The sequence below is a fragment of the Pomacea canaliculata genome, linkage group LG8 (assembly GCF_003073045.1).
Source record: "Pomacea canaliculata isolate SZHN2017 linkage group LG8, ASM307304v1, whole genome shotgun sequence".
NCBI lineage: Eukaryota > Metazoa > Mollusca > Gastropoda > Architaenioglossa > Ampullariidae > Pomacea > Pomacea canaliculata.
In genome coordinates, this window is record NC_037597.1 from 15,389,897 (window position 1) to 15,401,657 (window position 11,761).

Consider the following 11,761-nt stretch of genomic DNA (forward strand, 5'->3'; position numbering starts at 1 on the left):
ATATCTGAACTGAACTGTCGCCTTCAGACTCTTTAAAGCAGAAATTTTGAATTCATCCAACTTTTTACGAAGCATAAACTCAGTCGACTTCAAACCCCATCAGTCACTAGCCGTTAAAATACCTGCTGAGTTTTAGAAGACAAAGAAACTGTTTTAAAGACTAGTTAGCTAGTAAGTGTTAATACTTTTTATATTTAAGGAGATTAGAATGCTTTGTAAAAATGACAGAAAAATAGAAATGTATATCATATTTTAGCTGAATCGTAATAGTTCATAGAACAAAGTTATGCAGTACTAATATTGTCATTTTACCTGCTGACTAAAAATTTTATGAGCTTTTCTCACAAACTTCATTATTGTCGGTCAATTTGAGACGCTAGTCACTCTCATTGACACTGATGTTCCTGCCTTGTCAAATGCTATTTGCCAATAAACTCGATTACTATACTGTATGGTAGTGTGCGACATCGCAGTTAGTGGGGATGGAACATAGCACGCACACAGGGAGGGTGGAGGCTGGCAACGTGGGGGTCGGGTGGTCGCTGGCCGGGTGACAGCCACGTGACAGAGGGAAGGTGTGAGGGGGTCGACTAGCGACAGGATGCAGGTGCGCGGATGTGGATGGATACGCCTAATCAACCATCCAAACAAAGTTATGCAGAGGGCAACCCAGAATCACGAGGTCAGAAGAGTTGGAGGACTTACGGATACATGTATCACCATCTTCAGTGTACCCTGCGCAGCAAACATTCTTCCTGCGATAGGCGAGCTCCGTGACCACCTTGTACGTTGACCTCAGCTCTGTTCTGTAAGCAGCAAATGTTGTTTTAACTCGAGATACATGCATACGAAAAAATAGAAAGACGAGACAAAAATGGCGTATCATACGACTACTTCTAAGATGTTAATCTTTCCTATTCCTTTGGCTAAGGAGCATACACATATTTTAGTTACAGAAGTCTTACAAAACAAGTGCGAACATGACAACTGTGAAATTATAGGTCACGAATCACATTCGCATACACAAACGCATACACTCACATTCACACTTACCACCAGACCTTCCTATATGCACCAGGCCCTCACTCAGACCAGGCCCTCCCTTTTCGTATACTTGAAGGAAACGAGGTACCCCTAAGCTTCTAATGCCAAAGCGAAGAAAGTGATGAAATCAAATTTTTTTCTCAAAGTTTTGCACCAGGCCCTCCCTTTGCACCAGACCCTCCTCTCTGCACCAGACCCTCCCATCGACCTGGAACTTTTGTTAAAAAAAAGTTTTGCACCAGGCCCTCCCTTTGCACCAGACCCTCCTCTTTGCACCAGACCCTCCCATCGAAGTGGAACTTTTTTTTAGTCTTCTAATGCCAAAGCGAAGAAACTGATGAATCAAATTTTTTTTTTTTGCACCAGGCCCTCCCTGTGCACCAGACCCTCCTCTCTGCACCAGACCCTCCCATCAACCTGGAACTTTTGTTAAAAAAAAGTTTTGCACCAGGCCCTCCCTGTGCACCAGATCCTCCCATCGACCTGGAACTTTTGTTTAAAAAAGTTTTGCACTAGGCTCTCCCCCGGGTTTGTTTGCTTTTGTTTTGTTTTTTGTTTTTTTTTTGAAAATGGTTAGGGTTAGAGTGTTCTGCAATTCACATTAATTCACGCAACTGGCTGCGTTCTTCATCGACGTGCGAGTCGAGCGATCCCACCGCCTAAAGTTGTTTCATTTCTTTTCATCTGCTTTGCAACGATATTTGAAAGGTTTCAACAAAATGCGAAATGAATGAAAAAAATTGTAAAGCTAGGGAACAGCCACCCGAGAATGTGCCTCTCTTTACACTTTCGCCGATGCCACCCCCGAGGCGAGAGTCCGGGGCGTTAGTGAGAGCCTTCGGTTTGATAGACTTTTTCAGACTCTCGACGCGGAGGCCAGCTACCCCTCACTAAACCGTTCACTCGGTAGTAGTGACAAGCGGTGTGTAGAAAGGGCATCGACGTAATTACTGGGAATTCCTCGTTGATAAGAAGAATTTCAAGCCCCCAATCCCTATCACGAAGGACGTTCAAGGGGTTCGCACTGTTTTCAAAAAGTGGTCACATCCACCTTGATTCCTTCTAAAGGCAGCCAGACCTGTTATTGCTCAATCTCTTGTGGCTAAACGCCACTTCTCCCTCTAAGAAGTTAGCACCGATGCGTGAAGAATCGGTGAACTATTTAACAGGCTAGAGACTCGCCCGTTATCGGAATTAATCAGACAAATCGCTCCACCACCTAAGAACGGTCATGCGCCACCACCCACCGAATCAAGAAAAAGATATCAATCTGTCAATGCTTACAGTGTGCGGGCTGGGTGTGTTTTACCGTGTTGAATCAAATTAAGCCGCAGGCTCCACTCCTGGTGGTGACCTTCCGTCAATTCCTTTAAGTTTCAGCTTTGCAACCATACTTCCCCTGGAACCCGAAAAGTTTGGTTGCAGAGTCGATGAAGCGAGACCTGCACAACGCTAGTTGGCATCGTTTATGGTCAGAACAATGACAGTATTTAATCGTCTTCGAACCTCTGACTAGTTCTTGACTAATGAAAATAGGCTTGGCAAATGCTTTCGCAGTTGTTCGTCTTGCGAAGACGACCCTGCGAAGAGCCGCGCACGCTCAGGCTTCGCGCAGTAACCGTCGCGAGACGGACCGCACGACCATGCCTGAGATGCAACTACGAGCTTTTTAAGCGCAGCGACTTTAATATACGCTATTGGAGCTGAAATTACCACGGCTGCTGGCACCAGACTTGCCCTCCAATAGATCCTCGTTAAAGGGTTTAAAGTGTACTCATTCCAATTGCGGAGCCTCAAAAGAGTTCCGTATTGCTATTTTTCGTCACTACCTCCCCTAGCCGGGAGTGGGTAAGTTGCGCGCTTGGTGCCTTCCTTGGATGTGGTAGCCGTTTCTCATGCTCCCTCTCCGGAATCACACCCTGATTCCCCGTTGTCAACATGGTAGGTCTATCACGTACCATCGACAGTTGATAAGGCAGACATTTGAAAGATGCCTCGCCGGCTCGAGGCCATGCGATCGGCACAAAGTTATCCAGAGTCATTAAAAGGGACGGGGCCGAGACCCCGACTGATTTTGAACTAATAAAAGCGCTCTTTCCCGGCTTTGACGGGTCGGAGTTGGTTTGCATGTATTAGCTCTAGAATTGCCACAGTTATCCAAGTAGAAATGGATCATCTAAGGAACCTCGACTGATTTCATGAGCCATTCGCGGTTTCACCGTACGAGGCATGGCTTAATCTTTGAGAACAAGCATATGACTACTGGTAGGATCAACGAGAATGCTGTTGGGTGTACACGTAACCGACTCCCACGAAGCAGTCGCCGCTGGAGCGCGGGTCCTGCGTTCGCGGGTGCTTTTCGCTCTTGCAACCGAATCATCGGTTCAAATTTTCAACGTGCGGAGCGTTCACCCGATCGACACGGGCGCGCTCTTTCACTCGAGACACAGTCAAGCGTTATTCGATACGCCGACGCGGCTGGCCGAAAGGAGCACGACGAACCCTCTCTCTGCTCAACCAGCCCACGCCTGAGCCGTGGGAAACGCGACAGCGAAAGCCGCGCGAATCGCCAGCGAGCCAACCCGTACCACACCTTCTTCGGTCCGCTTCGAAACCGGCTCGCAGCAGGACGGGACGCAGACAACGATCACTTTCGACCGAGGGCGTCGCACGCCGAGCGAGCGCTCAGTTGCCGATGCAAAAATCCACAACTGGGTGAGCACTACATGGCTAATAGTAACCTTTGTCTATTGCCATGTTCACTTTCTAGCGCCTTTCGGCACACCTGCTCCCCATATATATAGCGCCGACTTATCACTTCCCTGCCTTGTGCCACGCCTCCCCATTCACCAGGCCCTCCGCACCAGACCCTCCGCACCAGACCCTCCGCACCAGACCCTCCGGTTCGGCAAACTTGAAGGAAACGAGGTTCCCCTAAGCTTCTAGTATCAAATTGAAGTTACTAATGACTAGAAGTGAGTTTTCAAAGTTGGGCTCCAGATCCACTTTCCACCAGACCCTCCGCTGGAACGAACATTTTACAAGTTTGGCACCAGACCCTCCGCACCAGACCCTCCGCACCTGACCCTCCGCTCAAACGAACATTTTCAAAGTTTGGCACCAGACCCTCCGCACTTGACCCTCCTCTCTAACACATTTTCAAAGTTTGGCACCAGACCCTCCGCACCTGACCCTCCTCTCTAACACATTTTGCAAGTTTGGCACCAGACCCTCCGCACTTGACCCTCCTCTCGAACGTACATTTTTCAAGGTTTTCACCAGAACCTCCGCACCTGACCTGCTAATAGTAACCTTTCTCTATTGCCATGTTCACTTTCTCGCGCCTTTCGGCACACCTGCTCCCCATATATATAGCGCCGATTTTGCCCTTCCCTGCCTTGTGCCACGCCTCTCCTTGCACCAGGCCCTCCGCACCAGACCCTCTTGTTCGGTAAACTTGAAGGAAACGAGGTTCCCCTAAGCTTCCAGTACCAAAATGAAGTTACTAATGACTAGAAGTGTGTTTTCAATGTGTTGCACCAGACCATCCGCTTTGCACCAGACCCTCCGCTCGAACGAACATTTTACAAGTTTGGCACCATGCCCTCCGCACCAGACCCTCCGCACCTGACCCTCCTTTCGAACGTACATTTTCCAAGTTTTGCACCAGACCCTCCTCACCAGACCCTCCCCTCGAACGAACATTTTACAAGTTTTGCACCAGGCCCTCCGCACCAGACCCTCCGCGACACACAGTCAAGCGTTATTCGATTTTTGCCCATCGTTTGAGAAAAGACACTAGGCCTACAGCAAGCGATGCTCGTTAACAACGATTCCATTTGAATTCCCTGGGGAAATTATTATCCATTTTATTTCTATTGATTTTTTTGGTCAAAACAAGACTTGCATGACCATGAGAAATTAGAGAGAGGATAAACTATGTTACTTTTGTTTCAATTTTTTTTTCTACACTTGTATTGCTTTATTTTGCTTCAGTGCTGAAAGAAAGTGCACATCAAGATAGTGAACATGGTGGCTTAGAAGATTTATTTTCCAATGATCAGCGAAACCAAACCCATTTGACTGGACTAAACAGAGATGGAAAAATGCAAGACTGGGATAGCAGACTTCTCGATTCATTTCAAAACTGACACCATTGCTCTATTGATGACAGACAGGTGTATGTTGAAGATGACGTGTTTAATTAAGATGAGCTGAACCTTACACAGTACTTGTCTCATACATTTCATACATCGCAAGTCTGTTACATGCACACACCATAATTCTTACACAGGAACGAGTTATGTTACAGGTCCCACACGTCACATGTCACACGCGTTATGGTACAGGACCCACACGTCACATGTCACACGCGTTATGCTACAGGTCCCACACGTCACATGTCACATGCGTTATGTTACAGGTCCCACACGTCACAATGTCACACGCGTTATGGTACAGGACCCACACGTCACATGTCACACGCGTTATGTTACAGGTCCACACGTCACATGTCACATGCGTTATGTTACAGGTCCCACACGTCACATGTCACACGCGTTATGGTACAGGACCCACACGTCACATGTCACACGCGTTATGTTACAGGTCCCACACGTCACATGTCACATGCGTTATGTTACAGGTCCCACACGTCACATGTCACACGCGTTATGGTACAGGACCCACACGTCACATGTCACATGCGTTATGTTACAGGTCCCACACGTCACATGTCACACGCGTTATGGTACAGGACCCACACGTCCCAAGTCGCACGCGTTATGTTACAGGTCCCACACGTCACCCAGGCCACACGTCATCATACTCACACGTGTTGTTCTTTTGCTCACCTGCATCTCCTACATCGCGGAGGAAAATGCCAACACCACGTGTTAGTGCAGACTTCGTGCGCGTGCTGAGTCAGAACAGTTTTGTACATCAGGTACCTGGTGAGAGTTTAGAAAAACAGTTACACACAAATACTTAGACACAACTCACGTGCCTGTGTGCGCCAGGTATTCGGTGGGAGTTTAAAGAAGCCGTTACACAGAAACAACAGACTGGGACATCTAATCTAAAAAAATGTTATTTCCCACGAAGGCACATTTCACAAAATACCATTTGCTTTATTATATTACAGTTTGACTATCATGCACTCGACTAAACCTTTAGGCTAGGGCAACGGCCGTGAGATATGTATGTGTAAACCTTGACATAAACTGTGTATTAAAATATCAAGAAAAATATTTCAGAAGCGAGTAGAATGAAAGGAGGCAAGAAATCTGATTTTTTTAAATATCAAATTTATCACGAAATTTGACAAGAGCTTTCATTAGGCCACGTGCGTTTGAAATGCTGACAATAAAACACATCTGGATACTTACGACTCCTGTACAGTGCACTCAGTACCAGTCACATTGCCTGAGGTCACACCTTGCACCACGTGGAAAATAAGAAAACAGACCAGAAATCCCAATGGAGCAGGACACTTCAGCTTCGTGTTCATTTTCTGACCCTGCAATAATACTGTACTTTATTTCGTCTTCCTGTAAACAGTAATATTCCTGGGATGATAGATTATCCCTATATTATCTACCTTGATGGGTGTTAGTTCCTTTGTGCACTATTCTACAGTAGCTGCATGGAAAAAGAGACTGCTCATGTAAATGACACTGAAGATGATGTTACACTAGATTTTACTTCCAAGAAGTACAGTATTCCATGGAGAGCCAACTGTCAGCCTGTTATTTTAGACTGTAAGCAGCGCCGCCGAGAGCCACCCGGGCCCCGGGACAGACCTCTCCGGGCCCCTTGTACTTGTAATCGTAAATTATTTTCCCAGTATATAATGTATGTTTACAATTCGAATCTCAATATCTACACTCAAACTCAACTTCTGCATGTGTAATGCTTGGGTGTTCTGTCCTTAGACCTTTCTTTAAAAGAAAAAGAAAAGGAGAAGAAGAAAAAAAAAATCCACTGACCAAGGCCGGGCCCCCTTGACAGCCGCGGGCCCGGGTACACCAGACCCCCCTGTCCCCCCCTCTCGTCAGGCCTGCGTGGGTTTCATCGCAGACACAGAAGAATGCAGTTGAAACCGGGACAAGAAAAGCAAAAGTAATAAAAAAAGAAACAGAAGAAGGAAAGAAGAAAAAAAAAAGAAGAAGAGAGAGAGAGAGATTATAGCTAAGGCAAATAAAGACTGGCTGTAGCGCAAACCACGATCACGACACAACAATGCAGACCTCCGTATTGCACACACATGCAATCATCACTTTAAAATAAATAAATAAAAAAACGCAAAGAAATTTTCTGTGTATTTTTTCCATACCAACAGTCATCTCGTTTGAAATAAGTAACAAGCCGAAAACCGTTCAAAATATGATAAATTATACAATGAAATAAAGAAACAATGGAAAATAAAAATCTCTGAAATTAATAACAGACTGAAACAATAAAATACAATACAAAGAATCTTTCATACTCAAATCAAATGTTCCCGCGAGAACAACCTACTTTAGAAAACTGTCCGATCATTACGCTGGTGTCAAACAAAACAGGTTAGTGAGCAGTAGACAGACAGGTGGACGGACAAACAGAAGGGCACGCAGACACACACAGAGATTATTAAAAAGAAGATACAAGCAACAGAGAGACATTTATCTTCCCCAGTAGACCAGCACACAAATAAATTAGTCAGCTCTCACTGACTTGAAATCCAAGACATCTAAGGGAAGTAACTGCTGTCTTGCAGTCACTCAGGGCATACGGAGTTGCGTTTCGTGCTGCATGATGTGTTATATGGTTGACATGTTTACTGTGGCTTCATGGTAATCTGTCTCGACTTGCACACTATGTTGTTTAGAAGCATTCTCTTGTAGCTTATCAGTCCTAATATCTGAACAATGAAATGACAATGAACACTCAAAATTGTTGCTAAAATGGGACACATCTTAATGGCGGAGAAAAAACTAAAAGCAATATTTCATCATTACTCTGTTCAGAGGAGGGTAGTCTATTCTGTTTTGAAGATCACAGTAAGTACGATAGAAATGATCACTATCACTAAAGTGATGTCATAAGCCTAATATTTTATCTTGTAGTTTAAACTGTTTTAACGGGATAATTTTCTTGTATTGTCAGTTTGGGAATCATGCTGTCCTTGGTCACAGACATCGCCGGAAACAAACTTGTTATTACGAAGGTCGTTTTTCTGATCGTCACCGCTCGATGGAGTCGTCACTTTGATAGATTGTTCATTAGGGTCGAGCAAAGTGTTCTCTTTCTGCGGTTGTCATCATCCTGGGAGACGTGCTCTAGTCGTCGCTTGCTTCATTTGCGAAAAGGGCGCAGCACAGAGTCGTCTTCGTTACTGTCGTCGTCCACTGACCTTCGTCTCCTTTCCTCAGCGTCATCGTCTTTCCCCTTTTTATCATCATTGGCGTCATCGTTCAACGATCTTTTTCTTCTGCCGTTAGCATCATCGAAAGCATCATCATTACTGTTATCATAATTATCATCATCGTCTGTGTCCCCTTGAGGAGACCGCTTTCTTCTGTCGGTGATGTCATCGTCATAGTCGTCATTACTATCATCATCAGCGGCAACAAAAGAAAGAGACCTCTTTCTTCTCTCATTTGCGTCATCCTCATCATTCTTATCATCATCCACGTCGTCGGTTGTTGATCTTTTTCTTCTGTCACTAGCTTCAACGGTGTCATCGTCTTTGACATCATCATTTCCGTTATCATTCGCTGATCGTTTTCTTCTGCCGGTGGCGTCATCGGAGGAATCATCGCCAGCGTCGTCATTATCATTATCATCACCAACAAAGGAAAAAAGAGATCTCCTTCTTCTCTCATTTGCGTCATCCTCATCATTCTTATCATCATCCATGTCGTCGGTTGCTGATCTTTTTCTTCTGTCACCAGCTTCATCGGTGTCATCGTCTTTGACATCATCATTTCCGTTATCATTCGCTGATCGTTTTCTTCTGCCGGTGGCGTCATCGGAGGAATCATCGCCAACGTCGTCATTATCATTATCATCACCAGCAAAGGAAAAAAGAGATCTCCTTCTTCTCTCATTTGCGTCATCCTCATCATTCTTATCATCATCCACGTCGTCGGTTGTTGATCTTTTTCTTCTGTCACCAGGTTCATCGGTGTCATCGTCTTTGACATCATCATTTCCGTTATCATTCGCTGATCGTTTTCTTCTACCGGTGGCGTCATCGGAGGAATCATCGCCAACGTCGTCATTATCATTATCATCACCAGCAAAGGAAAAAAGAGATCTCCTTCTTCTCTCATTTGTATCATCCTCATCATTCTTATCATCATCCACGTCGTCGGTTGCTGATCTTTTTCGTCTGTTATCGCCGAGATCATCGCCAGCGTGCTCAGTGCTATTCCCAGCTTCAGCAAGACCCTTGTTTTGGTCATCATCTGGTGTCGCTCTGTGCGTGTTTTCAGTCAATCGCTTTGTTTCCTCGCCATCGTCTTTTGTGTTAGCTGGAGGGGAGCCGCTGATGACGTCGTTCGCCTCTTTCTTGCCGTTATCACTAGGCGTGGCCTTACTCGCGGGTCGGGCTTTTACGTACACCTGACACAGGATACCTGAAACAACAAGTCGGCCAACTGTGACAGGACGTGAAACGCGATCACTCACTTGATATACACGATACTTAAATAAAAGAACTGCTTCTCAAATTACTGAATTACTGTCAGCAAATTATTTAGACATACAATCTAAGTTTAGAGATTGTACTGTGTGTAAGTAAAAGACTTATTTAGGAATCTAATCATCCTTTTTTTGCTGTTGTTTCGAAAGCACAAACAAAGATTAATCGAAAATTAAATCGCTTGTGCGTAAGGTATAAGCGTAGCCAGATCGTTGATGACAGCCTCTAAAGCGTCGGGTAACCACTCAACAGGTGGATCACCAGTGTTGTCCATAGGAATGGGAATCCCATGGGAATCCCATGGGAAACGTCCCATGGGATGGGATGGGATGGGACAGCACACATTTGTATTTCCCATGGTAGTCGATACTTGATATTGCAAAATAAATTTACTGTTATTTCATTCATCAAGGATTTAAATCTTTCCTCTGAATCATCTATTGTATGTGAAGTAGCAGGAATTATAGAACAAAAGCCGAAAAGTGGTTTTCAGTGTTGTCCATAGGATTGTTAATACCATGGGAATCCCATGGGAAACATCCCGTGGGATGGGACGGGATGGGACTGGCATAAATTGCCATGGGACGGGATGGGACGGGATAGAAAAATATGTCCCATGGACAACCCTGTGGATCACGTCGGGAAAATATACTGCGCGCAACGGGTATCGAACCGACTAGAGTACGTGCTTCCCTGAAATAAAAATTGGGATTTGATATTATTTTAGATGCATATATAGTGAGTTTCAGAGCAAAGTAGCACTTACCAGCACAAAGAAGAGCCGAAAACCAGAGGTTTGAAGATTGGATATACATGGTTTTTTTTTCAGAGATCGTCTTGGTTTGAAGTTGAAAGTTTTTGCTCACTCAAAGTAAAATACAGACTTGAGAAAAACAAGCAGGTCCGCCCGCAGACGCCTGGACGACAGTGGAGCAAGTCAGGGATGCACATCGAATCCGTACATCGACAAACTTTATATAACACGTCGGCCAGTTTCTCTTGACAGGATCCTTCTAGGATGTGCATCGCATTTGCATGTTAATTTTGAGTTGCTGAATTAGGAGGGCACAGGGAGGAAAGGGCTGCTTAAGAATATGATTAATTGCAAGCTGCCTGACGTCACTATTCATCATGCAGGTAGATCCTTTTGCAGCTTCCACCCGTCTCTCCTGTCCTCCACCCTGAGGATAACTACTCGCAGATGAGGATTTCTTTGTCACCCCCACCACCACCACCACCACCACCACCACCACCACCACCACCACCACCACCACCACCGCCGCCGATGACGACGACGATGATGACAACAAGGGCGAGTACGATGACGAGGAAGTCAAAGAAAGTTACTGTCGCCGCTCTCCCATCACTGAAGCCACACTGTCAGATGCTTGAGGTAATAAATTGTAACTGCGCATCACAAAATTACAGGATTTTGATTACACTTCAGAAATCATTAACGGCCGAAAAACAGGGAAATATAAGGAAGTCATTTACGTCACCATGATGGATGTGAACGCATGGAGTCATCTGAGTGGAAACACATTTTATTAATTGTATTCATGTATTTATGCATAACAGCACCAAAGATATGCACCGCCTTATATTAATGGGATGCTAAATCATAACTAAGACAATCAAGTCAGGACGTGACGAACAAACACTAAATAACTGTGTCACAGGTACAAGTAGGACAACAGGCCGAGCAACATGTCGTTTGATTGTAATAAGGAGGAGAGAAATTCACATACCTATACCCTAGAAGAGAACAATAAAACTCTTCGAGGAAAGACTTGATATTTTCTGTGCTGGACATTTGATTGTGATCAGAAGACACGTGCGCCCCTCCCTCCACAACAAAACCACACACACTAACACATTAACACACTACTCAATTATCCATGCGCTTGGGTTTATTCATAAGATTGGTGCGGGAAAAGATACTCACTCTCTCACACACACACACATGGACGAGCGAATTATGCATCTGGGGTGATATGCTGTTGTTTATTTCTCAGAGCAGATGATAGACTG

General features: G+C 45.0%; 1 long non-coding RNA gene across 1 annotated transcript; it reads right to left on the reverse strand.

Moving 5' to 3' along the window:
* Positions 1–9,565: 9,565 nt before the first annotated feature.
* Positions 9,566–10,674, reverse strand: LOC112571148. Its single transcript, XR_003100756.1, has 2 exons — positions 10,497–10,674; positions 9,566–9,665 (listed from the first exon to the last, which is right to left on the reverse strand). It is a non-coding gene; the product is annotated as an uncharacterized LOC112571148 (long non-coding RNA).
* Between the last annotated feature and the right edge of the window lie 1,087 nt (positions 10,675–11,761).